Below are 26,283 nucleotides of genomic sequence, written 5' to 3' on the forward strand. Positions count from 1 at the left end.
AAACCTGGCTTTGTCATGTATACAATTAAATCAGTGTCATAATAAAAGGCCCTATCCCCCACCAAATCTAAATAGGAGTATCATTTTAGATGAGCCAAAGCTGTCACATAAGAGGCAATAACTACATTTACTGTGGGAGACATTGAAGCTGCTTCTTCAACATACTCCCAAGTTACAACAATCATCTCTTTGTTTACATGAACTATGGTATTGACATAAATTGAAGGGTTCACCAACATAGCATACAATTCATTTCGATGTTTTACGATGGAGGTTTTTGAGAGATTTTCGCGTTGTGCGAACTTACCACAGAATGAGTTGAGCATTAGCTTAGCCAACGGTCGTAATCCTGGATTTCCGATATTTCAGAAAAGTCTAATCTTACATTTTCCCGTTCAGAAAACTCTTCAATGTAATTATTTTTCTGCTCATCTGATTCACATCCACGAGGCCAACCAGAAGCCTGTTGTTTGAGTTTGATGAATCTATTCATCATATCGGAAAAAATACCTTTCTGAGATTTCGATAACTGTAAAGTGTCATAGGACCATATCTCATGTCTCAATCATTTTATAACCCTTTGATAATGCTGTAATTGAAAATTCTTTGCTCTTTTGACATATTACGTAGAGGGTAAGGCTTTAAAATACGGGATGACAGGGAAAATGCTGAATCAGCGACAACTATAAAGGGTACTGGAGTTGCTCTTCCCGGGAGTGGCCTATCTCCTGGAAAATTCAGGTGATTTTTGGCAAGGGCTTGAGATAGATCGCTCTCCCAAAAAACACCGCCATCTGATATTCTTCCATTTATTCCCGCATTAATGTAAGTAAAATTGTATTTGGCGTCTACTAAAGCAAGTAAAATAATACTATGCTGTTTCTTATAATTGAAGTAGACAGATCCTTGGTTACTAGGAGCTTTGATCACAATATGCTTCCCATCTAAAGCTCCTATGACATTTTTTTTTTTTCCCTGGAAGCCGTCTGTTGTGAACCGGTTGTACTGCAGCCACTTGGCTTATTGTACATCTTCCATTGTTTATTAAACCCATTCCAGAATTCTGGAACCCTGTACCAGCTTGTACAGGTCTAGTGGGTGGGTGCCATATAATTTTGGAGTCATTTCGATGTCTCCGAAAAGTGTTTGCCGCCTCCGATCCAATGCCTCACAGTCATGCAAAATATGGTTGACTGTTTCAGGTTCTCTGTTACAGAGTCTGCAGCTCAAGTCTCCATGAAACAGCCCCATTGTATGCAGGTGACCCTTAACTGGCGCATGTCCAGTGAGGAAACCTGTTATGACTCTGAGCTGATTCCTGCTTGTTTTCAGCAGTAACTCAGCTCTACTAGCACAAGTCCGTCCGATATACATCTTGCCATGTGTTTGACCGGGTACACTCTCCCAGTGTGAGTTGTGTTGGCTTCGGATCCAGGCTTTTTCGTTCGCGGACGGTGCTTTTTGGCACTCCCACGGCCGGCTCTGGACCCAGGTATTTTGTAGCTGATGCTCTCTTGGCAAGTGCATCAGCTCTTTAATTGCCGTATATGCCCCGATGACCTGGAACCCATACCAGTATAACACTGTTATGTTGTGCCAGTCTATCAAGTTCTTGTCGACATTCCCACACCAGCCTAGAGTTCACCTTAGGGCTTATAAGAGCCCCAATGGCTGCTTGGCTATCTGTGCATATGTTAACCCGCTGCAGTTCGAATGCCCTCAGGTTGTTTTCTCTTGCACACTGCAAGATTGCAAAAATCTCTGTCTGAAATACGGAGGTACATTCTCCCAGTGGAATAGAAATGTTGAAATTTCCACCACTATAGAATATTCCTGCGCCCGAACCGTCTGCAGTTTTAGACCCGTCCGTATACCAGGTGCAACCCTGCAGTCTGGGTCGAGAGTTTCCTCTGTCCCATTCGTCTCGTGGGCAAATGTCCACTTGAAAAGGTACTTCAGGCATATATCTTGATGTCATATGGTCAGAAATCATCATCCATTCGGCATCATTAATTTCATTCGTTATTTTACTATGTCCTGATTTAACTGGTACGTTGCTCAGGTTTTCTCGCAGTCTATAATAGCCCATTCTCGCCTCACCTCTTATTGTTATATGTAAAGGAGGGAGATCCAGTAGTGCCTCCATAGCTGCCGTAGGTGTGCCCCTCATAGCCCCCGTGATCCCGAGACAAGCAAGTCTTTGCACCTTGCTTAATTTGATGATGGCACTTTTTTGCTGCACTTTTGGCCACCATACCACTGATGCATATGTAATTGTGGGTTTTACTACCATGTTGTAAGTCCAATATACCATGTCTGGTCTCAAACCCCACATTTTTCCATGAGTACGTCTGGCTACCATTAACGAAGATACCGCTCTCTTCGTTATTCTTTCTATCTGCTGATTCCAAGTAAGTCTTGAGTCTAATATTATCCCGAGATACTTTACTTCACTCACCAGATTTAAATGTATACCATTTAGACTTAGAGGACCCAATTCCTCTGAATTCCTTCTTTTAGTAAATTTCATGATTTTGGACTTTAGAGGACTGATGTTAAGCCCTACATTTGAAGTCCATTCTGTAACTACTGTCAGAGCCTGTTGCATTCGATCTCTGACTGTACCATTAAATTTTCCGTGGGCTAAGATGACTAGGTCATCCGCATAGCCCAGGACGTGATGCCTATCGTTGTCGAGTCTAGCTATCAGGCCATCCATGACCAGATTCCACAATAGAGGAGATAAGACTCCCCCCTGTGGGCAGCCTCTGGCAGCCTCCTATGACATTTGGGATATTCCACAATATCTCAAAATCTTTGGCTATTTCCAACCACTCTGTAGGTGTCGTTGGAACCTAAAAAAATTGTTGTCTGTTAGTGAAAAAGTAAGTAATATAGGTATTACTCATGCATTATAATATATCTACGAACTACCTCACGAAATACCTGCCTTCAGATATTCATTTTTAAGTGCTTCATAAATTGCTTGGCAAACTATGGGAATGAATAATGAAATCGCACTTTATGAGATTCTTTAATTGTACATTAAGCTACGGAAGCTCTCTCCTGTAGCTAAGTACCTTAGGGTAATAATTAATTTGTGTTTTGCAGAAATAGTCTCTCGAAATATAGATTTCTTTGTGATTGCGTGTTCAATTTTTCCCAAGAGGGAGATTTTTAAATGTACTTTCATTCGTACAACATTTGAGTATTTTTATCATCTACTTGGATAAATTCTTCCGTTAGAGATATATTACCCCTCTTCTTGTTCAACCAAGGTCTTACCCACCATCTCCGATCTCGGCGTTCTGAATTATTAACTATAAGGCTGGCTGCACCAATAATTATTATACTTAAGGTTACTGCTATCGCTACCTTTTCCTTTTATTTTTTGCTATTTTTGATAGTCTTGGCATTTCGCTAAGTTAAATAAACAGCAATAAAGAAATTAAAAAAAAAACAAATGTTTATAAGTTAGGTTAAGGGTAAAACTTTCAATTGCATTCAAGCCGGGTTGCAAGCTGTAAATCGGCCAAATAGACTTGCATGCAAGAAATTTCAGCAACTTTTCTTGCAATCTGTAAAGCGCCCTTAAATCGTATTTATAATACACTTTATTGGGATCTTCAGGTTCACAAAAACTTATTTTATGTTGTTCCATTGTACTTTATTTCCATTGTCGCCCAATTTCTTAACCCAATTTCCTTGCAAAAACAATTTAAAATTTGAGAAATTATGTTGCATTTCTTTCACTATATAAGGCTTACCGTCTTGTTTAGCCCAACGTACCAAACAGTACCACTCCTGTGGAGTATAAAAAATGAGTTTATTTTTGGCGGATCTTTCAGTTAACGCGTGAACACTATGACCCTCATTCTGAGTATGCCCAACTTCTAAAAACCAGTGACGAATAGACACTTTTAAAGTGGTTGCAGCATACAAATACATAGCATACACTATGCGGTTTCGGTTGTGGTTCACACAATTATCCGACCAAAATCTAAATTCATTTGTGCATAGGTCCTTATGTTTTGAAATACATTTCAATAAACAGCTAGAAACCTCATAAGCGCCCCTTTTACCCTGTCCTTCATGCCACATGAAGCAAGTACCTTCTTTATCTGCGACATTAAAAACAATGAAGTTAAATATTGATAATTTACGTTTATAATAAAGAATACTCAAATTACCTTGTGGAGCATTAAGTATTTTCTGAAAATCGAATGTAGCTGTTAATATTTTCCCTTAGAGGTTTTAGCTTAGGTTTTATCAGAGGACTTTCTTTCACGCGCGAGAGTTTTACTACAGTTACACTGCTTGCAATTGAGCATTTAGACTTAACAGTTTTGCAAGACGGTATCTTACTCGACTATCAATCCATTTTCTTTTTACAGGTACAAGCGTTCCACTCTCAGCGTCGTACGCGAATGGTTGGTACCTAGTAAGCCATTGGACAACTTTACAGTCTCTATGGTATGTGGCTTCGCTTATAGTCACGGCGTCTTCGCACGCAACGCATCTCTGCTCTATTTCGTTCCGATCCATTGTCGTGAACAACATAGCCATTACCTCAAGAGGACTTAGTCGTGCCTCAGCTATTGCTATCGCCAGCATATCATCTGGTTTGATAGCGACTTAGCGCATTACCTTTGGATCTAGTTTAGAACTTAGGTCCAGCTTAGCGTGTGCGCGTATTTCTGGTTTGCTTGAGAACATCATTCGTATTAGCGATCTCGTTTGCTTTGAGTCAAATTTCAGCTTGCTTTTTAACGGGACAAGGTCCTCGTTAGTCTGGTTCAACTCGGCCATAGTGAGCCGCTTGTTTGATGAAACCCATGCGCCATCGGATGTTACGTCTGGTGTGATCGTTAAGTTTCGACACTTTCCAGCCAATTGCTGTAGTGACGCCCTAATCAATCTTTCCATTAGTTGTATACGTAACCCTAGCTTTTGTACTTCAGTACGCTCCTTGTTCTTAGATTTGAAGTGTACCGTACTTAGCTTCTCTTCGACAGTAAGGACCAGTGCTGCCATCTCGCTATCGAAGTATTGTAGCTCGTCGGCTATACCTTCCAACTCGTGCGCGTACCTAGAGAAGTTACGTAACCATTTGCTCAAGAAGCCGGGTAGAGGTGCAGGAACTGCGTATTCCTCTCCGTCAATCATGTGCGTGGTGACGCATTTTATCTCGGAGTCAGCGAAATCGACTGGCTTTAGGTTTTTAGCTTTGACAACTACAGCTTCAATAAGATCTGATGATCGTTCTGCAGCTATTGCCTCTTCTGCCATTTTTGAATCTGTCGGTTTTGAGCAGATTTGCAGACGTTCATATAGAGTAAGTGCGTATGCTTCATACTCCTTCTGTTCATCCACGTCTATTTTCAAAACTTTGACTGATTCTACACCGAAAATATCATCAAAAGAGTCCATGCTGATAATCGGTTTTAGGAATTTTTCTAGACGTATCAGTCTCCAGATTCCTAAACTGGGAATGTGATTCATAAATCTGTGTTTCAAGCAATGTTGGGTTGAGTTTGTTTTTATAAATGTGGCATTTATCACACTGGTCCTTTTTGGGAACGTAAAAACTCAATTTAAAATGTTCGTTAACACGTTCGCGGACACTTAGTTTTTATAGGGGCTCGCAAAAACACACTTGTAAAAATCTTAAAATTTGTTATTTTTCTGTCATAAAAAAGTAGTTTCATAATATTTTAGAATGTTTAGGTTGTTTTTTATAAAAAAAAACAAGGTGCGGTAAATGCCGCTATGTCCATATATGTCACAAAAGTTGTGCAACTGGACAAAGCGGTACATGCCGCTTAGTAAATGCAACGAAATCTTTATTTCTGTAAAAAATAATAAAGAAATATCCTTATAACGAAAATATAATACAGAGATACGCTTATATTAAAAAGTTTAATTTTTGTGGTACAGTTCAAAACACGGTACAATGCAAAGTGCTGGTTTATCGGCACACGTTTTACACAAGTATCTGGTTTCCTTGCGTTTTTTGTTTCGTAAACACCACTTGCACCTCACATGGTGAGTTTTGCGGTGGTCTGTAGGGTGTGGAATTATATCTGGAAAGTGTTGTTCATTGTTAGGGTTGACAACTATATTCGCTTCCATTCGAGGTCGTTTTCCACCGTGCAAAGCTCCCTTATGCATCAGTTTTCTCCCATCATTCATATCTTCTGGAATGTTCAATAATTCTCTTACCAAATTTTCTCTGTATTCCAAAAGGGTCAGTTTTACATTTTTGTACTTCTTCATTGCATAGTAGGAATTCCATATAGCTACATCCAGTAAGTGAAACATCACTTTTTTGTACCACCTGATAGTTTTCCGTGGAGAAGAATATAACTCACCATTTGATCGCTCCTATCTATTCCTTGTGTGGCGTTGGTCACAATCTCTTCACGTCATTATTTCTCAGATAAAATGTGCCTATTGTTATATGTTATAACAGATTGCCTAATAAACATTAAAAAAAAAATCTATTCCTGACATGTACTCATTGTACCTGACAACTTCTTCAGGTTTTATTACTGTCTTTCCAAACCTGTTCTGTACATTTATAAGTTTTGGGTGATATTTGGTTGTTATGCAGAGTACTTCCCTTTTATCCTTCCACTTTGAAATATAGATGCTACCGTCTCTTCGCCATTTGTGTTCTTCTTTCTTTAGATTGGTGTTTACAAGAGCTTTTGGATTTCCTTTTCTGTTTCGTCTAAGAGTTCCTGCAGAATGAGTTTTTCTTTCCAAAAGGGATTTTGACAGCAAAATGCTGTTGTAGAAGTTATCAAGGAATAAATGATGGCCTTTATCCAAATAAGGTTCCATAAGTTGCAGTACTAACGACTCAATTTTAGATAATCCTTCTACATCTTCGGATTTTCCTTTATAAATTTTTATATTCAATACGTATCCGTCTGCTGTACATAGCTCGTAGAACTTAATGCCATATTTCGCTTTTTTTCCTTTGATATACACCCGAAAACTCAGACTACCACGAAAGAGAAGCAATGATTCATCTAGTGGCATTTCTTCTGCAGGGTAATAAGCTTTTTGAAAATTGAGTAATAGTTTATCGAGCAGAGGATTGACTTTTTTGTTTGTTGTTGTTTCCTCTTTACAAGCACAGCTAAAACACCGCAGCATTTCTTCAAATCTTCTACCAGATAGGGTGTAATGAAAAACTGATGCATAATAAAGTGGATTCATTGAAAACAACTTCCTTACAGAGGGGTATTTTATTTGACCCTGTAATATGCATATAGCTAAAAATGATTGAAGTTCCTCCATAGCAAATGGCCTAATGGATGCTTGTCTGCTGTATTTTTGCTTGGGCCTATTTACGCTAGTCAATATTTCAATGTATTTGTTCATTGAATCAAGAATTAGCTGCATAATTTCTTGATCCCAAAATTTAAAAAAAATAGTCTGTAGCTTTAGGAGTATCTGTGTCAAAATTAAGATGAAGGCCACTTTGGGAATCGTCAAACAAAAAATCTGGAATATCTGCAACAATATCATCCCACTCGTTATCAGTTCCAATATCGCCCACGTCTAGCAAATTTTGTATATCATTACCTGTTTCGTCATTTTCTGGTTCAACTCTGTCTTCGTGATTTTCGTTTGAAAACAGATTCTCGTTTGCCAACGAATCTTCACCACTACTGGGTTGATATGATGGATCGAACTTTCAAATTCATCTGTGCTCACTTCATCCATAAGTCCAAGAAGCCTTGCTTCTTCTCTAGAATCCATTTTCTGTAAAAACAAAAAATAGTATATTTACCGAAAATATAACCTCAACATTTTATTACTGTCTCTACTACTGATAAGCAGCATACAAATTACTAAATAACACAATCGTAATAAAACAATTACTTACTTTTATTATTCTCCAACAAATCTAGTCAAAATAAACAAAACACCAACAAAAAACAACAAAAATGAAGTGATATAGTACCACGTGCTCGCCGCCTAACACACGTCTAATATTTCAAAGCTAAACTGACCGACACGGACAGTTCACAATATTTTATGTTATTTGCTGGGACACCTAAGGTGCTTGAATAGTATTTCATGTACAAAAATGTGCGTGGTAAGCCGCTTTGCGTTTTGGCCGTTCTCAACATTAGACGGGATATCGCGCTTTGTCCCAGAAAGTAGAGCGGCATATGCCGCTTTGTCCGCGAACGTGTTAACAATATCACGGTATTGCCTTTCAGTATTAGGTATAGAGGAGTATATCTGTTCATCAAACCATTCCTTGTATAAATCAAATAAGCGGTGGAAATTTAAATCACCAAATAAAGCTTATAACTTCTACTTCTTATATAATGAGATTCTACGGGTTGAATGGACTTAATGTGATCATAAACACGTTTGGCATTGTTTTCGGTTATAACCTTAGGATGATTGTGATGTCGTCCTCGCTGGTCTATTTGTAACAAAGCGCTAGTAACGCCTAGTTTTTCCAAAGCAGTGTAGACAAACTGTTCATTTATAGAGAAAGTATTTAAAAACATCTTTTTACAAACAGATATAAATTAGTCCTTATCACCTCTCTTCACTATTAGTCTATAAATGAGAGTATAATTACGCTTTGAGACTGTATCAGTAAAATCCTTTACTTTAATTAGTAAAATCCTTTAATTATTATTAACTAGATAAGTAAAATATGTAGGAAAGTATTTTGATTTGTTCTTTAAAATTTCTATACTTAGCTACCTTACTATCTCTACAAAAATCACAAATGAATTCACCTTCTTCATAGTCTGAACATTCTTCATTCTACCAAACTTTACAAAGATAGCACTTTATCCAATCTTCTAGAGGTGGATCCTGATACATAATTCCGCATGCTGGACAAGTTAATTGTTCTTCAGTGGCCTCCTCGTCATGTGAACTTGTCGAGGGGTTCTCAGAATTTGTAGTTTTCCTTTTTTCCGACCGTTTTCTACAGGCTGGCTTTTGTTTTCCTTTATCTTTTTCGTCCTTTTTTTTCAGTCTCTCAATTTTTCTATTCTCTTTCTCAAGTTACTTTTCACTTCTTACTTTTTGTTTTAATGTTTGAATTTCCCTCCATTTTTTCGATGTTATGCAATATGGAACCTTTTCTTGAGAAACCGGTTTTTTTTTGGTTTGTTTCTCTTCTGGATAATGCAGATGCTCAGCCCATAAAGACTTCAAGAGCTATTCACTATTGGTGATGTCAGCCGTTTTATTACTTCCAGAAACGGACATATTAGGAAGTGATTCACATTTTGATGGAACCGTCTTATCCGTTGTCTCATCCGTTGGAGTAACACACACAGAGATTGAATCACATTTTGTGGGAACCGTGATATTTGTTGCAGAAACACACACATTAGGGATATAATCTAGTTTTTCAGTCTCATTTGTTGGAGTAACACACAGATTAGGGTTTGAATCTTTTTTTTTGAACAGTGTTATCCGTTGGAGAAACTGTTCCGTTATCAATAATTGGATCGCTTTATTCAGTCTCATTTATTGGAGTAACACACAGATTAAGGTCTGAATCTTTTTTTTTCTTGAACCATACCTTCTTGAACCATACCCTCTTTTTTTATACCAAGGACAAAAGTAGTTATCACAATCGTACCTAGTCTAAATAATGGTTTTTATCACACTCTGGAGATGGAATGGGTGTGTTATCTTCCTCTGACCGGTTCTCTATTGATTCTAAAAATAATTCATTGTTAAGTTTCTATTGTGTACCTCTAGTGATAATACACTAAGCACCAAAATTAACGCACCACCTTAAAAATGGGACATTTTTGATGGCTCGTATTTCCTAAACGTGTTATCCGATTTTAGTGATTGTTTTAGTATATTATAGCCTTGTTCTTCAAGAATATCGATGTAATAATATTATTGCTAAACAGGTAAGTGTAATTGTATACCTGGTGTAACAATAATACTGTATTTTTTCTTCAAGTTTGGAACACCCTGTGGAATATTCTAGCGTATATAAAATATTGAAATTAAAACTCAACTGTAGCCTTAGGCTTTCTCAACATTTTGCTTTTTGATTCATTCGATTATGTTGGATAATAAAAAAGTTAGGTACTTTAACAACTAGCCATGTTATTCATCAATACAGGGTGTTTCTAAATAAGTGCGGCAAACTTTAACGGGTAATTCTGCATGAAAAAATAATGACCGTTTGCTTTATAATCATATGTCCACAAATGCTTTGTTTCCGAAATACGGTATGTTGCACTTTTTCTGAGAAACTGACAATTTATTTATTGCTCTAAAACTGGTTGAGATAGGCAAATGAAATTTGGTAATTTTTATTGCGAATTTTTTGACATAGAATCAAGAGTTTTATATTCACCATTGGCGTGCATACGGGAAGTATCTAAACTGTTTATACCCGTATGCACGCCAATGGTGAATATAACATTCTTAATTGTATGTTAAAAAATACGCAATAACTACCCCTTAAAACCTAGCAAATTTCATTTGCATATCTCAACCATTTTTAGAGCAATAAATAAATCGTCAGTTTGTAAGAAAAAATTCAACATCCCGTATCTCGGAAACAAAGCATTTGCAGACATATGTTCATAAAGCAAACGGTAATTATTTTTCATGCAAAATTACCCCTTAAAGTTTGTCGCACTTTTTTAGAATCACCCTGTATTGATTAATAACACTGCTAGTTGTTAAAGTACTTAACTTTTTTATTATCCTACATAATCGAATGATTCAAAAAGCAAAATGTTAAGAAAGCCTAAGGCTACAGTTAAGTTTTAACTTCAATATTTTACATACGCTACAATATTCCACAAGGTGTTCCAAACTTTGAGGAAAAAACACACTATCATTGTTACACCCGGTATACAATGATACTTATCAATTTGGCAATAATATTATTACATCAATATTCTTGAAGAATAAAGCTATAATATACTAAAAATATCACTTAAATCTGACCACAGGTTTATTGTTATTTATAAACATTTACCAGAAAGCGGGGAAGGAGAAACTTTATTGTGATCTTCATCATCAAACGTCAAAAAATTCATAATTTGTTATATTGCACTCATACCTATATCCGATGGAAGAGGTGATTCTGGAAAAAGAAAATGAAAAAAGTTTAATTTAAATATTTTTTGACACGTATAATGTTGTAACTAAATAACTAAACGAAGTAATCTATAGCCAATAGATACGATAAAAAACAATATGAACAAAGTAAAAAATACATCGTATCAAAATCAACGAGCCAACGTAAAACATCGTATCATGTACATACTACATAATTTTTAATTATTTTCCGGTGTAAAATATCCTATTTAACATATACGATATTTTTTTATACTACAAACAACGTAAATTATAGTAAAATATAACTTACGATATTTTTCGTCCGTAAGATAAAAATTATTACGTTTATATTAAACGCATATACTCATTTTACTACAAAATATTAATACATACCTTAATCTCTTTCAGTTTCTTCAATCAAAGTCACTTTAACTGTAGACTGTCACTTTAACTGCAGTTTAACTGTATAGTGTTTTCATAATTTGAATTTTCAACGGTCTCTTTTCTTCCTATTGCATCACTTTGTTTTTCTTTTGTTATGAGATTAATAATTCTATGTCCTCGAGATGACATGTCTTGTATTAACTTGTATTAGTATTATTTAACTTACGAATTAATGTAGAAATAACAAGAATACTTATATTAATTTGCCACGCGAGGAGCTTGTCACTTCAACCAAGTACTTTGTCGTTACTGATAATAATAATAATAATAGCTTTATTGCCCAACAGTTTCCCATTTACAGGACAATGATAAAATATTACATAATTTATAACACCTATAGGTAAGATAAAGATTTAAGCAGTAGGGTAGCAGCACCATTTTTGGCCATCTTAAGGAATTTCTTGGCCTTAATAAATCATTAAAAATCAAAAATTAGAGCTGCGGACTTGTAATTGAGCAAACGTATGACGTTAACTTTGTTTGATTTAATAGCCACTTACGTTTGAAGTTAAATTATAAGGACATTTTGTTAGGTATTTTTAATTCAGAAAGCATATAAAAACTAACTTTGTACCATTTGTGACCACTTTGCTCCTAATGTGGTTTATTCAGAAACCATTTGTGGCCATTTGTTTAATTCTACATAGATAAGGATGATAGTTTCTAGTATTTTTAGTTACCTAACACATTTTTTTACTAAAGGTAGAAAAATTATATTTAATTACTAGAAATGTTAATAAAACTACATGAAAAGGATAGTAGTTTTAATAAAAAAAATTGTTATTACAACAGTTTTAATCAACACGAACTACTAAAATTTATAATATTTATTGATCTCTTCAACAAAAAAGTAACCCCTTGAATTTTTTTTAAAGGTGGTTGAATTTCTTCCATTACCTCATTCTTTTCATACCAAATTTCATCCTTTTTTTGTGGCCACTTCCAATTATTCCGATAGTTTTCCATTGTGCTGATTAAAACCTTGCCATTTTTTTCGTCAGTAATTATTCCTGGGAAAAACTTACTTTCGTACTGTACAATTACGTATGTAGATACTTTGTCCGCAGTACATATGTCAAGAGGGTTCTCTTCAACTACATTCTGTATATTTTTGGCCTCCTCACAGACAGGTTCCTCCCCTGATTCTTGTGTGAGATTGGTCTTTTCTAACCCGTTTCCAATTACTTGTTTTACATCTTCAGGGGCCTTTACATTACTCACGGAAACTGTTTTGTTTATTAGTTCGGTTTTTTTTTAGTCTCTTTAGATTTTATCTTAATTCCATTTTTCCTAGAAGTTTTTTTTAGATTCTCTTCTTTACAGGCTCTTTTCGCCTCTTTGTCTTGCTTCTTTTTTTCTTTTTTTTTCCATTTCAAGTTCTTTTTCTTTTTCTTTAGCCACCGCAAGTTCCAACCATGTAATACATGTTAGCACAGAAGGTAAGATTTCACGCTTTCTGGTTTTCTTGAAAATTTTTTCGTCACTGGGATAAATTAGAATGTTACTTAATAGGTCTACAGGCCTTCTTTTCGGAGTATAGACAATGGTAGTACCAACAGATGAAGTCATTAAGTCAACATTTGAAGGTATAGGCGAGTCCGTCAATTTATTAATAACACTGCTATTTTCCAATAGATCCATCGATTCATTGTCCATAACCACATCATAATTTTTTGCTAACTCTTTATCTATTAACATTTCTGTAGCATTGTCTATGAAACTGCTTTCTTTAAAGGAAGGATTATTATACTCTGGAAAGTCAAATTCTACAATATTAGAGACTGTTGGAGTTGATGTTAGTACATTATTATCTTCCACTTCAATTACAATGGAATTGTCTACCATATAATGGTTAGGAATTTCCTCAGCCGACAATTTGCTGACACTCTCAATAGGGTCATGTAATAAATCTTCTTCGTTTTTAAACTGTACCCATATATTGTACAATGATTCATCAAAAGCATCGTATTTTGACTGTTTGAATTGTTTTAAAACGTCGGGATGAATTTTAGACTCCAAATATTTTAAATGTGTCAGACAAGTTTTCGTTTTGCTAGAGACTACTATGGGTTCTTTCTTTAATGTGATTTTAGAATAATCTACGTTATTAGCAGAAAACGGAAAAAGTCCACATGTTTTAAACCCATTTTGTAGAGATTTAGTAAAATCAGTTTCATCCATAATTTTTTGAAGGAGTTGTGGAATGTCATGTTTTTTGACATCTCTGCCGTTGTGAAATCTGTACATTTTTGATTAATTATTTATATGGGAAATAAGCCACAATTAAAATGAAAAAAATAATTTTATTAACGTTTCGACGCCCAAATCGGGTGCCGTTGTCAAAATACAAAATATTACTAAAATAAACTAAAGTGTTGTTGCTAAGCAAAAAAAATTCTTCTAACAATTTATTTAATCTCACTCATTTATATTGGCAATTCAGACATATATTATACATTTTAAAGTAGAAGACTTTAAAATGATATTGCCAATATTTTATGAGTTGCGTTCCTGGGACGACTTACTGAAAGATAGTTCATTCGATTACATGAAATTAACCCCAACTCAAGAATATTCGTCATAAAAAATTATAGCATGTGATATGTCTTTAAAAAGACAACCAAATGCAACGACAGTAAAATTCTCGCGTTAGAGACTTCATAGTAAATCACAAGGGAAAACCAGGAAAAACCCTGTGATACTATCCCGACATCGTAAGTATTTGGTCTTACATTAATTTACTCTCAAAAAATAATACCAAATTCTGACTTGTAACATGTTTAAATTATAAATATTATTAATAATACTAGATATATAAGTAATACTAAAATATAAAATATGTACTAGCTCGATATTATTGACTTACTAATCTTGGTATTTTCTTTTAAGTATTTTCTTAAAATTCCTCGGTAGAATGCAGTAGGATGTGGTTACCCATACTGAAAGAGGAAGTCAATAGAAAGAAAATACCAAGATTAGTAAGTCAATAATATCGAGCTAGTACATATTTTATATTTTAGCATTACTTATATATCTAGTATTATTAATAATATTTATAATTTAAACATGTTACAAGTCAGAATTTGGTATTATTTTTTGAGAGTAAATTAATGTAAGACCAAATACTTACGATGTCGGGATAGTATCACAGGGTTTTTCCTGGTTTTCCCTTGTGATTTACTATGAAGTCTCTAACGCGAGAATTTTACTGTCGTTGCATTTGGTTGTCTTTTTAAAGACATATCACATGCTATAATTTTTTATGACGGATATTCTTGAGTTGGGGTTAATTTCATGTAATCGAATGAACTATCTTTCAGTAAGTCGTCCCAGGAACGCAACTCATAAAATATTGGCAATATCATTTTAAAGTCTTCTACTTTAAAATGTATAATATATGTCTGAATTGCCAATATAAATGAGTGAGATTAAATAAATTATTAGAAGAATTTTTTTTGCTTAGCAACAACACTTTAGTTTATTTTAGTAATATTTTGTATTTTGACAACGGCACCCGATTTGGGCGTCGAAACGTTAATAAAATTATTTTTTTCATTTTAATTGTGGCTTATTTCCCATATAAATAATTAATCATAAAAATGCCACAAGGAAATAGCTTCAGAACAACACTGTACATTTTTACTTCAGTTTTCCACTTACTTTTTAACGGAAAAAAGAAACTGACATCCAACGGCTGAAGGATGTGTGTCGTATTTGGATGTAAACACACAACTATAATTTTATTCTCAATGCACAATCGACTTAAAGGCAAACTTAAATGCGAGGAATGTCCGTCCAAAAAAACTATAATCGGCAACGCAATATTACTTTTGTGAATAAAAGGAATAAACACATTTGAAAAGTATTCGTAAAAACACTTTGATGTCATCCATCCTTTGGGTGATTTTCCAACTCCCCAGTCTCTTGGAATATTTTTGCAGATCTTCTCAGGAAGCCGATCATATTTAAAAAGTGTAAGGGGTGGTGCCATTTTCCCTAAAGCATTTGCTGTTATTAAAGTGGTTATATTTTCTTTGTCCGAGGAGGATGAAGTATTGTAAACTGGAAGACCTTTCTCCGCCAAAATTAAACCGCCTTTTGGACATAAATAGAAAGACGTCTCATCCATATTCCAGATTCTTGCCGGATCATCCAAAACATGCTTATCATCTCCAAGTAAATCCAAAGTTTCTTTGAACCAGTTTCGGATTTTTTCTTCAGTAATTAATGATCTGGCTCTATTTATGTATTCAGACTGCTTTAATGAGAGTTCTGGAAATCTACGCATAAATAGATGAAACCACTTCCTCCCAGGAGTATTTGCTTTAAAAGGGGTTTTTAGTTGACTGTCTTCTACCAATTTTTTTATTGAAAAATAAAGGCCTTCTCGACAAATAAGAAAACCCATTTTAGCTGTAGTTTTGATCCAGTGTACCAGCCGATCTTCTATGATCTTCCCTAAAACTGGACTTCTTCCGACTTTGCCTGATGTTTCTGGAGCTCTTCCACTTAACTTATTGCGTATTGTGGAACGGGGTACTTCATACAAATTACATGCTGTACTTACTTTCATTCCACCTCGAATAGCTTCCAATGCATTCTTTACTTGCTGAGGTTCGTATTGAAAAAATGTTCGTTTTGGTCGTTGTCGTACATTATTATTTTTTTTCTTGATTTCAATTTTCTTTTTACTCCGTGCCATTATCTGTAATAATAACAAACATTTATAAATAAATTATTAGTTATATTTTTATGTACATGATGTTTTACCGGTAACGGTATGGTTTCTTATTTGTTTTAAATAAATGTCAATGTATAGTAAATGCATACTCCAGGGTTCTCCATAAAAAAATTATATTTTTGTTTTACAACCCCATTTTGGGATACCTTGATTATTACAAAATATTTTTAAATCATTTTGTTAACGAACGGTCCGTTGCGAGTAAAACACCCTGTAGAGTATAACTGGCTACTATGGGAACACGCGTGTTTTTAAAGTAGTCAGTAAATTATGTCATATGACCAAAATTGGATTTAACTGTTCCATTAGTAGCCACTATTAAACAGTTGCTGTGGCCACAAATAGGTCGGAAGTGTTCTAATAGTAGCCAGCAAATGGCCATTGATGGTGTGAATACAAAAATAAGTGTTCCATTTGTGGCCACCCAATTTAATAATGTATCGAGATAAAATAAGGAGTTTAAAAACAGATGAAATCGTAAAGAAATCATACCCAAAACTTAAAATCATACGTTGATCACAAAATTTTAATATTTGGCTTAAATACAGCTTAAATAAACTTACCTGTTTTCTTACGTATATCGTTAACAGAAGGTCTAATACACAGTGTCACCTACTTCAAGAATAAGTAGAAACTAACCTGTAAATCAGAATAAGTCGCAAATTGTAGAGCCATCGTGTTAGAACGAATATAGTCGAAATTCTTCCGATTTCCGTAAAGGCGGTAAACTCGGACCTTATTATATTAGATTATTGGTTTAGGTGGCCACTAACGGTGAAGTGGCCAAAAATGGTGCTGCTACCCTAGTACCAAAAAAATAACATTAATAATACAAGTTAGACTAAAATTAATATAAATTCAAACAGAAGAAGAAAATAAATTAATAAAAAAAATAAAATAAAAAATTATTAGTGCTTATTTCAGACACTCAATAGCTACTTTTATAAAGTTCCTTTGAGAACATGAAAAAATGTCACAATGCTTAACAATAACATTAAAATTTCTACACATTACATTAATAGGTGCCTTACATAGAATATTTGTACGAGCTCTTGTAGACCTAAATAATACATTTGTTCTTAGATTTGACCTTGGAATATTAAAATTAATGTTTTCTAATATTGAAATACACTCAATTGCATTATTCACAAGTTTGTACAAAAAAATTAAAGATGCAACTTTTCTTCTTAATTCTAAACTACACATACTAAAACGATCACACAAGTAATTATTATCTACACCCCTAGCCGGATAAAGACCATTTACTTTAAACATTAAAAATTTTAGAAATTTTCTCTGAACGCTTTCAATTGCAATGTTATGACAATCATAGAAAGGACTCCATACAGTACTGGCATATTCAAGTTTAGAGCGGACATAAGTATAATACCTATAGCAATGTTAATGACTTTATATTATTAAATGACTTACAATTGCGAATTAAAAACCCATAAGCCTTCAACGCTTCAGAAACTTTAACACACATATGTTCCACAAAAGTGAGTTTTGTGTCAAAAATTATACCCAAATCCTTAATTGTGTTCTGCCTTTCTAATATTCTATCGTGCCAACTATAGTTAAATACAAATAAACTTGATTTCCTAGAAAAAGTGACTACTTTACATTTTTTTGTGTTAAGTTGTAATTTGTTGCTGTTGCACCAATTTTCCAATATTTCTATATTCTGCTGAAGTTGATTACAATCATCCAGCTCCCTAATAGTAGAAAATATTTTCAAATCGTCAGCAAAGCCCAGTCTTTCGCATGAAATATTTTCAAGAAGGTCATTAATAGTAGAAAGAGCAATGAACCCAGATTGGAACCTTGAGGCATACCAGACGCAGCAAGATATTTTTCCATTATATGCTACAAACTGCATCCTTCCCTGAAGATACGATTTTAACAATAAAAGAGCACTGTCAGTAAAACCAAATGTTGAAAGCTTGCTAAGTAATACTTCATGATCAATTCTGTCAAAAGCCTTTGAAAAATCGGTATATACAACATCAACTTGGCCATTATCGTCAATAACTTCAGAAAGATATTGGGTAAAATAAACCAAGTTGGTTACAGTTGATCTTTTATTAACAAAACCATGCTGATGAGATGAAATATAAAGTTGAACAGAAGATAAGATCCTATTATATAATACGATTTCGAAACCCTTTGAAAAATTAGATAAAATAGAGACAGCTCTATAGTTTTCTATTTCTGATTTTACCCCAGCCTTAAATATCGGACACACCCTTGCTTCCTTCCATAGTTCTGGATACTTCATTTGTTGTATAGATAAGTTTATAATCTTGGTTAAAGGTATGACAAACGCACCAGCGCAATCTTTAATAAGAAACGAGGGAATCTTGTCAGGGCCTGATGTCATCTTATCTTTTAACTTTCTGATAGCAGCATTTATTTCATCCTCTGTAACCGATTGAAAATTATTTGATGTCATATGGGTTTATTGGATAATTGCAACCACCTTCATCATCAGATACTAAATAAACACTACTGAAAAATTCCGCAAAAGCATTCACTATGGCTTGCGGATCTTTGTAATCACTTCCCTCAAAACTCATGTTACCAGGAATTCGTGATGATTTATTTCTAGAGTGAATGTAAGACCAGAACTTAGTTTTGTCTTGAGAAATATTTGTTTGAATATCCTCCAAGTAATTGTCATATGCCACCTTGACCTGATATTTTATTAGTCTTCGTAATCTTTTAAACTCAATAAAATCGGAATGAATCTTAGATTTTTTATATTTGCGTCGGAATTTAACTTTTAGTTTTATGTTTTTTATAATCGCGGAATCAAACCAAGGTGGATATTTATGAGCATGCTTTTTGTAAACCGGAATATGCTTATCAAAAATTTCATAAATTTTATCATAAAAAGTTTGTACAGTAATATCTACTTCGTCGCAGCATTCGATAAAACTCCAATCACTCTGTAGGATACTTGAATATAAGTTAACAAAATCTGCATTCCTAAAATTATAAGCTTTATCAAGTGAATTTGGAATAAACGTTACTTCTTTAGAAAATATGTTGTTAAAATTTATTAGTAGAGCCGGATGATGATCATCCTCAGCTACAAGAGGCAAATCATCGTGAGACACAGTACATTTTATATTGGATGCTATCAAATCAAGTATTCGTTCAAGTGTATTTTTTATATTATTATATTGATCCAAGTTATTAGTATTAAATAAATTTAAAATTGCTGCAGTTTTTCTATCCGATAAGTCATTCTCAATAAATTTAGGCGCATTAAAATCTCCCAAAATAATCACAAAATTATCATTCAAATAATCAAGTTGCTCTAAAGATTCAAAGAAAAATTAAAAATCTAATAAACTTAACTTATCAGGAATATATAATACCATTACATAAAAAACGATATACATTATGCTGCATTTAATAACATATCAATTAATGGAAACTGAAGATCAAATGTTAGTTATGCTATTTACTGATAGTGATAGTGAAGATTCGCACGTCCGGAGCGCCCTGCCCGCCCCACCCACCGTATAATAACGGTAGCACAACATACGATTGTATACTTGGACAAAAGTAAAAATATGACATTTTACGTTCTAACTATTTAGGCCTTTTATTAGAAATATTGAAATTTTAATTATTGCATACATTAGTTTACATCATGAAGAGAAGTATCCATTCTCAAATGTGGTCTCGAGGTAAGGAAGTACAAAACTCAAAGAAGTACCACAAAATGTATATATTAATAAAATGGTCATATAAGGACGCGTTTCGGCTCTTCACGAGCCATCATCAGCTTAAAAATACAGGAGCAAAGACAAAACTGACCAGACCAGGAAGGAGGAAGAATCTACTGTCTACTAGTTTACATGTTTAGAAAATGAAAAAAAGTGGAAAAGCGAAATTTTTGGGTTACCATACTTTACGTAGGTGTCGATATTTTACATTGCTTAATATATTTGCAAATTTACTACTTATTCTAAGTACAGATCTTTTAGTAACTTATTTTTTAGTGTTCTTGGACAAAGTAATTCATATATTGTATGTAGGTATCATTTGCTATGGTAAATGTCTGAAAGTCAGCTGCTATCATATGAATTAATGCTCGATCCAGCTAATGTTTCATACGTGAGGTAGCTTCGTAGGCATGTACTCTGCGAAAAAAGGGACTGACTGGCCTTAGGGGAGTTTATAAACTTTCACTAGCATATGAAATTAAATGTGTTTTAGAGTTGTATCTAATAGCCTAAGAGCTGTGAGACATTTTTGAGTAGGTATTTTAGGCAACCTGAAATTTTTTCAGGTGACTCTTCCATGATAACCTAAAACAAAAATGCCGGTCTGGCTGGAGGGTAGCGGTTATTTTCCCCAAAAATCCCCCCCAAATTTAAAAAAAAGGGTAAACATTGTTATTACAAAAAATATCATTGACGTGACTTTAAAGTAAATTTAAATATTCAAATATAAAGAAAATAAACAGGCCAGGCGAATTGAGGGCGATTTTAACTCTGCAAGATACTTGCATGGGCGTCCCAGGATTATTTTAAGGGGTTGCATCTGAACTTTAGAAAATTTCATCTGAATCTGTACATACTATTAACGAGTATAAAATATACAACTATACATGCATAGCTATGATGTACATTCCTTCCGGACAGGGAGGTGCAATTGTTATTTTGACAGGGTATTTTTTAATATTAAAAATGAATATTCTAAAAAGACAGGTTTTTTTTGGTGAAATTTTTCAACTGCCAGGTGATTAAACAAATTACGCGAGCATGTAAATGAAAAGCGCTATAGGTAAGCAACAGTGTGAGAAAGAGCGTATACCGATAGCTGTTTGCGTCCTATATTGTAGCTGGGCGAGTCCGTTCACTCGAGAAAAATCACGCGACCTGGCGATACCCATGTTGTGCCTCGAAACGTTAGAGTAATTATTATATATTATAGTTTCTTAAGTAACTTTTTATTAATTAAAGGAAAATAATACCTACTATACAATAGATTTTGCAAATATGACAGAAAAAAAAAATTTATTATTCTAAATATATAGGTAGGGAAGCATAAAACTATAAACTAAATTAATTATGTGTCCGAATGTTGTACTACTTCGTCAAACTCCTCATCTAAGCTTAAATATTCATTCTTTTCTTCTTAGTCAGACTCCCCTCGAGACTCAGATTCGTCTTCTTCATGATCTGTAAAATATATTTAGAATTAATTAATTAGCGATTAATTAATTGAGTTGCTACGTATTCTCTCTCCTTTTATACGGAGCCGAAGCCTGGACAATCACGGGCACATCTGAAAAAGACTTGCCATTGTTGAGATATGGTGTTATCGAATAATATAAAAAATATCATGGACACAACACGTAACAAACACCGAAACATTAAGAAAGATGAAAAAGGAAAAATAAATACTCAACACTATGAAGGAAAGAAAAATGAGCTACTTTGGTCATATACTAAGAAATAAAAAACGTGATGTGATTGGTTATATAAGGAAAAGTGCTAGAAAAAAGAGAACGGAGAAGACGATGCATATCCTGGTTGAAAATTTTAAAGTAGTGGAGTGTTAAACACAACAATAGAACTCTTCAGAATCGCTGCAGAGAGAATAAAATGAGCCGTGATGATCGCCATTGTCATGAAAGGATGAGGCACACGAAGAAGCAGAAAATTGAGTTAACAACTAAAAAAAATATTTCAGTTATAAAAGAACATGTATGTAAGCTTACCCTCAGCAATATATCTGAAATTCTCCTTGGTTCGCTGATGAACTATAGCAATCATAAACTGATTGAGGCAAACAATCTCGTACATAAAGATGGCTCTAATTCCGTATGTAGGTTCGTTATATTTATGTATAATTTAAAATTTCCAGTACCATACTTCATAAAAATCTCTAGATCGTCACTTTGGAGATGATCCATGTTTTCAAGCATAATTATCAAAACATCTGTATCAGAAGTTTTAATAAGAACATTGGTCTTTGCTAATGTATTAAGCTTACATACGTGATGAACTATCTTCGTGTCGGCTTCTTCGTGATTTTCGCAGGTCATGTTATCGTCGATCGACATTTCTATACCATTAGTATTTACAACATATGAATCATATAAATCATAATTTAAATTTATTAATAAATTACCAATAAAAGGCAACATCTCCTCTGTAGACCAATGTTCAATTAAAAATTTAACTACTTAAATTTAATATTTTTTAATTCCTTGGCAAAATCTGCTAGTATCCATCCATTTCCGTTAGACGTTGAAGAATTACCTATAGCCCTTTTCATTCACATGCACGTGGTATTTGTTTCATCTGGCAGTTAAAAAATTACACCAAAAAAACCTGTCTTTTTTAGAATATTTATTTTTAATATTAAAAAATACCCTGTCAAAATAACAATTGCACCTCCCTGTCCGGAAGATATGTACATAGCTATGCATGAATAGTTGTATATTTTATACTCGTTAATAGTATGTACAGATCCGGATGAAATCTTGTGAAGTTCAGTTCAGATGCACCCCCTGAAAATAATCCTAGGGCGCCCATGCAAGTATCTTGTAGAGTTAAAATCGCCCTCAATTCGCCTGGCCTGTTTATTTTCTTTATATTTAAATATTTAAATTTAGTTTAAAGTCACGCCAATGATATTTTTTGTAATATCAATGTTTACCCTTTTTTAACTTTGGGGGGGGGGGGATTTTTGGGGAAAATAACCGCTACCCTCCAGCCAGACCGGCATTTTTGTATTAGGCTATCATGGAAGAGTCACCGGAAAAAATTTCAGGTTGCCTAAAATACCTACTCAAAAATGTCTCACAGCTCTCGGACCATAATGATAAGAAAAGCAACATACCTGTACTCGATGTACATGTCGTTACATCAGCATGAAATCTATTTAAGTAGTCCTGCAAGTTACTTGTGTTTCCACTTGTTTTGTATTCACGGCCACAAGAATTACATTTAGCTTCCTTTTTGTGATGGAACCTCTTAAAATAGTTCCATACTGTGGACATTTTTCTGCGTTTGGATTCTTGATGAAGTGAAGCTGAACTGGATGATGTCGAAGGGGTCAGGATGGAACTGGATGAGCTAGTACACGACCCCTATTCCTTATTTAAAAATAAGGGGTGGAGGATGTGGAAGGGAGGGAGTTGACAAATGACAGATGTAGGTACTGTAAAAATGTGTCCCCTTTAGATAAAAAATTGACCTGTTTCGTCATTTCCTTAAAATCTAATAAATACTGCCAAATATCGATGTGGACTCTTTTCTTTGGCCCACTCTGTATATCTGACAATGTTTTTCCTTCATTTATTTTGAGATCGTTTTACTACACACACCGGCAAAATTAGCCGAACACCTTAAAAATGGGACATGTTTGATGTCTTGAATTTCCTAAACCTGTTGTCCGATTTGAGTGATTCTTTTAGTATGTTATAGCCTTATTAGTTAAGAATATCGGTGTAATAATATTGTTGCTAGACAGGTAAATGTCATTTTATACCGGGTGTTAAAATCGTACTGTGTTTTTTTCTTAAAGTTCGGAACACCCTGTGGAATATTCTAGCATATATAAAATATTAAAATTAAAACTCGACTGTAGACTTAGGCTTTCTTAACATTTTATTTTTTGGTTCATTTACTTATGTTGGAAAATAAAAAAGTTATGTGCTTTAAGAACTAGCCATGCCTTTTATCAATAAATCCTCATAGTAGGGGAGGAAAGTATGCTAAATTTGCAGTTACTCGAGCGTTATGGGGACCTATTGGATTGTGAAGAGTGGGTGCTAAAACCAAAACAAGTTAAGTTTTCCATGAAGTGTGGGTGTAAGGTAATGGTAGGGGAGCAAAGTATGCTAAATTTGCAGTTACTCGAGCTTTATGGGGACCTATTGGGTTGTGAGTATTAGGTCCTATATCAAAAAAAAAGTTAAGTAAAATTTTCCATTTTGGTATGGACTTTCCATTTTTAATTTAATTTTCCATTTCCACCAATCGTTTTTTCCGATTAGAGCGCCATCTATCCATAATTGGAAAAAATGTTGCGAATAAAAGTTGTTTTTTTACGTCAAGGATCCAAATCTGCAATAAAAATTGGGGGCTCCTATTTAAGATTTTAAAGTAACTCCCCACCCCACTTCCGTGGGGGGTCGTGTTTGGTGCCATTCGGTAGATTTTTGAAAAATATTGAATAGGGGTATTTTGCAGTTTTACGATCTGATGTTCATTTCGCGAAATATCGCAGGGTTCGTATTTAAAATTCTTAATTTACCCCCCACCACTCTCCGTTGGGTGTCACGAGCCCCCACGGAGGTGGGGTGGGGGATTTAATTTAAAATCTTAAATAGGAGCCCCCAATTTTTATTGCAGATGTGGATTCTGTACGTTAAAATAAGCAACTTTTATTCGACACATTTTTTCGAATTATGGATAGATAGCGCTATAATCGGAGAAAAATGATTATTTCAAATGGAAAACTAAATTAAAAAATGAAAAGTCCCCCACTTTATGGGAAGCTTAACCTTTTTCTGATTTTAGCACATACTATTCACAATCCAATAGGTCCCCATAACGTCGAGTAACTGCAAATTTAGTATACTTTCCTCCCCTACTATGAGGATATATTGATGAAAAACATTGATGAGGAAAGTTGTTAACGCACATAACTTTTTTATTATCTCACATAAGTAAATGAACCAAAAAGCAAAATGTTAAGAAAGCCTAAGTATACAATAGTGTATTAATTTTAATATTTTACATATGCTAGAATATTCCACAGGGTGTTCCAAACTTTAAGAAAAAAACACAGAATGATTGGTACACCCGGTATAAAATAATATTTACCTGTCTAGCAACAATATTATTACAATGATATTCTTAAATAATAAGGCTATAACATACTAAAAGAATCACTCAAATCGGACCAGTGGTTTAGGAAATTCAAGACATCAAACATGTCCCATTTTTAAGGTGTTCGGCTAATTTTGCCGGTGTGTGTATATTCTATTTTGATAGTGTTATTCATCGTTGTCACTAGATACTCAATAGTCTTTTATCTAAGTCATATTCGTGTTCAGCAACCCCAAATACACAAGAGTAATCCGCTTTAGTACCGAAAACTCTCGAAGATGACGTGCCTTAGGCACTAGGTACCCCAGTGTCTGTTCTGATGGCGTATTTGTGTTCAGCAGTCCTAAAAACCCATGAGTAATACCCTTCTGAAAAAGTCCCCATATGAACCACCAGGTGACGTTTATAGGACGATATAAGAGCCCAAAATAATGAGATTCAGCACTATGCCGTCACTTGTCAGCTGTTAAACTGAGTGCTGGTGAGTGCGTACATTTTGGTTATATATTTTTTAGGCAGCTGTGAATTCAAAAGTGCAGGTAGAGTGCGTACATTTTGGTTATATATTTTTGTACGGGATTTTTACTATCGATAGATCCATGAAAAATAATAAGAAAGCGCGCAGTGCCGTAAAAATATGGTGAGCCACAAAGTTGGTACATTTTTTTGATTTTAAATATAGATAATGATTTAAATTCTGGTTTAGCAATTAAAGACTTTGCCCCCACCCTTCCACGCCTATTTTCCCACAAAGAAACTAAACGTATATTGTGTCTTTTGGCCTTTTGTTCAATCGATTTTCCGAACACAGCGTTGACGACGAGCTTAAATAAATCGGGCTCGAATGCATTTGTGGCGTTGTTTCTAAGAGAAGTGTTTAAATCAATATATTTTTTCAACCACAAAGATTGTGAAAACTCTATTATTCTGTGGACTTTTTCTAGTCTTAATCCATATTGTATACATTATTTTAAATTTCTATAGCACATACTTTTTTTATCGTATAAATGGGTATCTATTTTTTAAATTTTCCTCTTGGTGGAATTATTGATTCGGGGCAAAACGGAAGATCATTATGTTGTTCGTGAATATTAGGTGGTAAATCTACTTCCAGCATATACCCCTTTTCTCCATTATTATCGA

This window comes from Diabrotica virgifera, chromosome 9 (genome assembly GCF_917563875.1).
Source record: "Diabrotica virgifera virgifera chromosome 9, PGI_DIABVI_V3a".
In the NCBI taxonomy this organism is placed as follows: Eukaryota; Metazoa; Arthropoda; class Insecta; order Coleoptera; family Chrysomelidae; genus Diabrotica; species Diabrotica virgifera.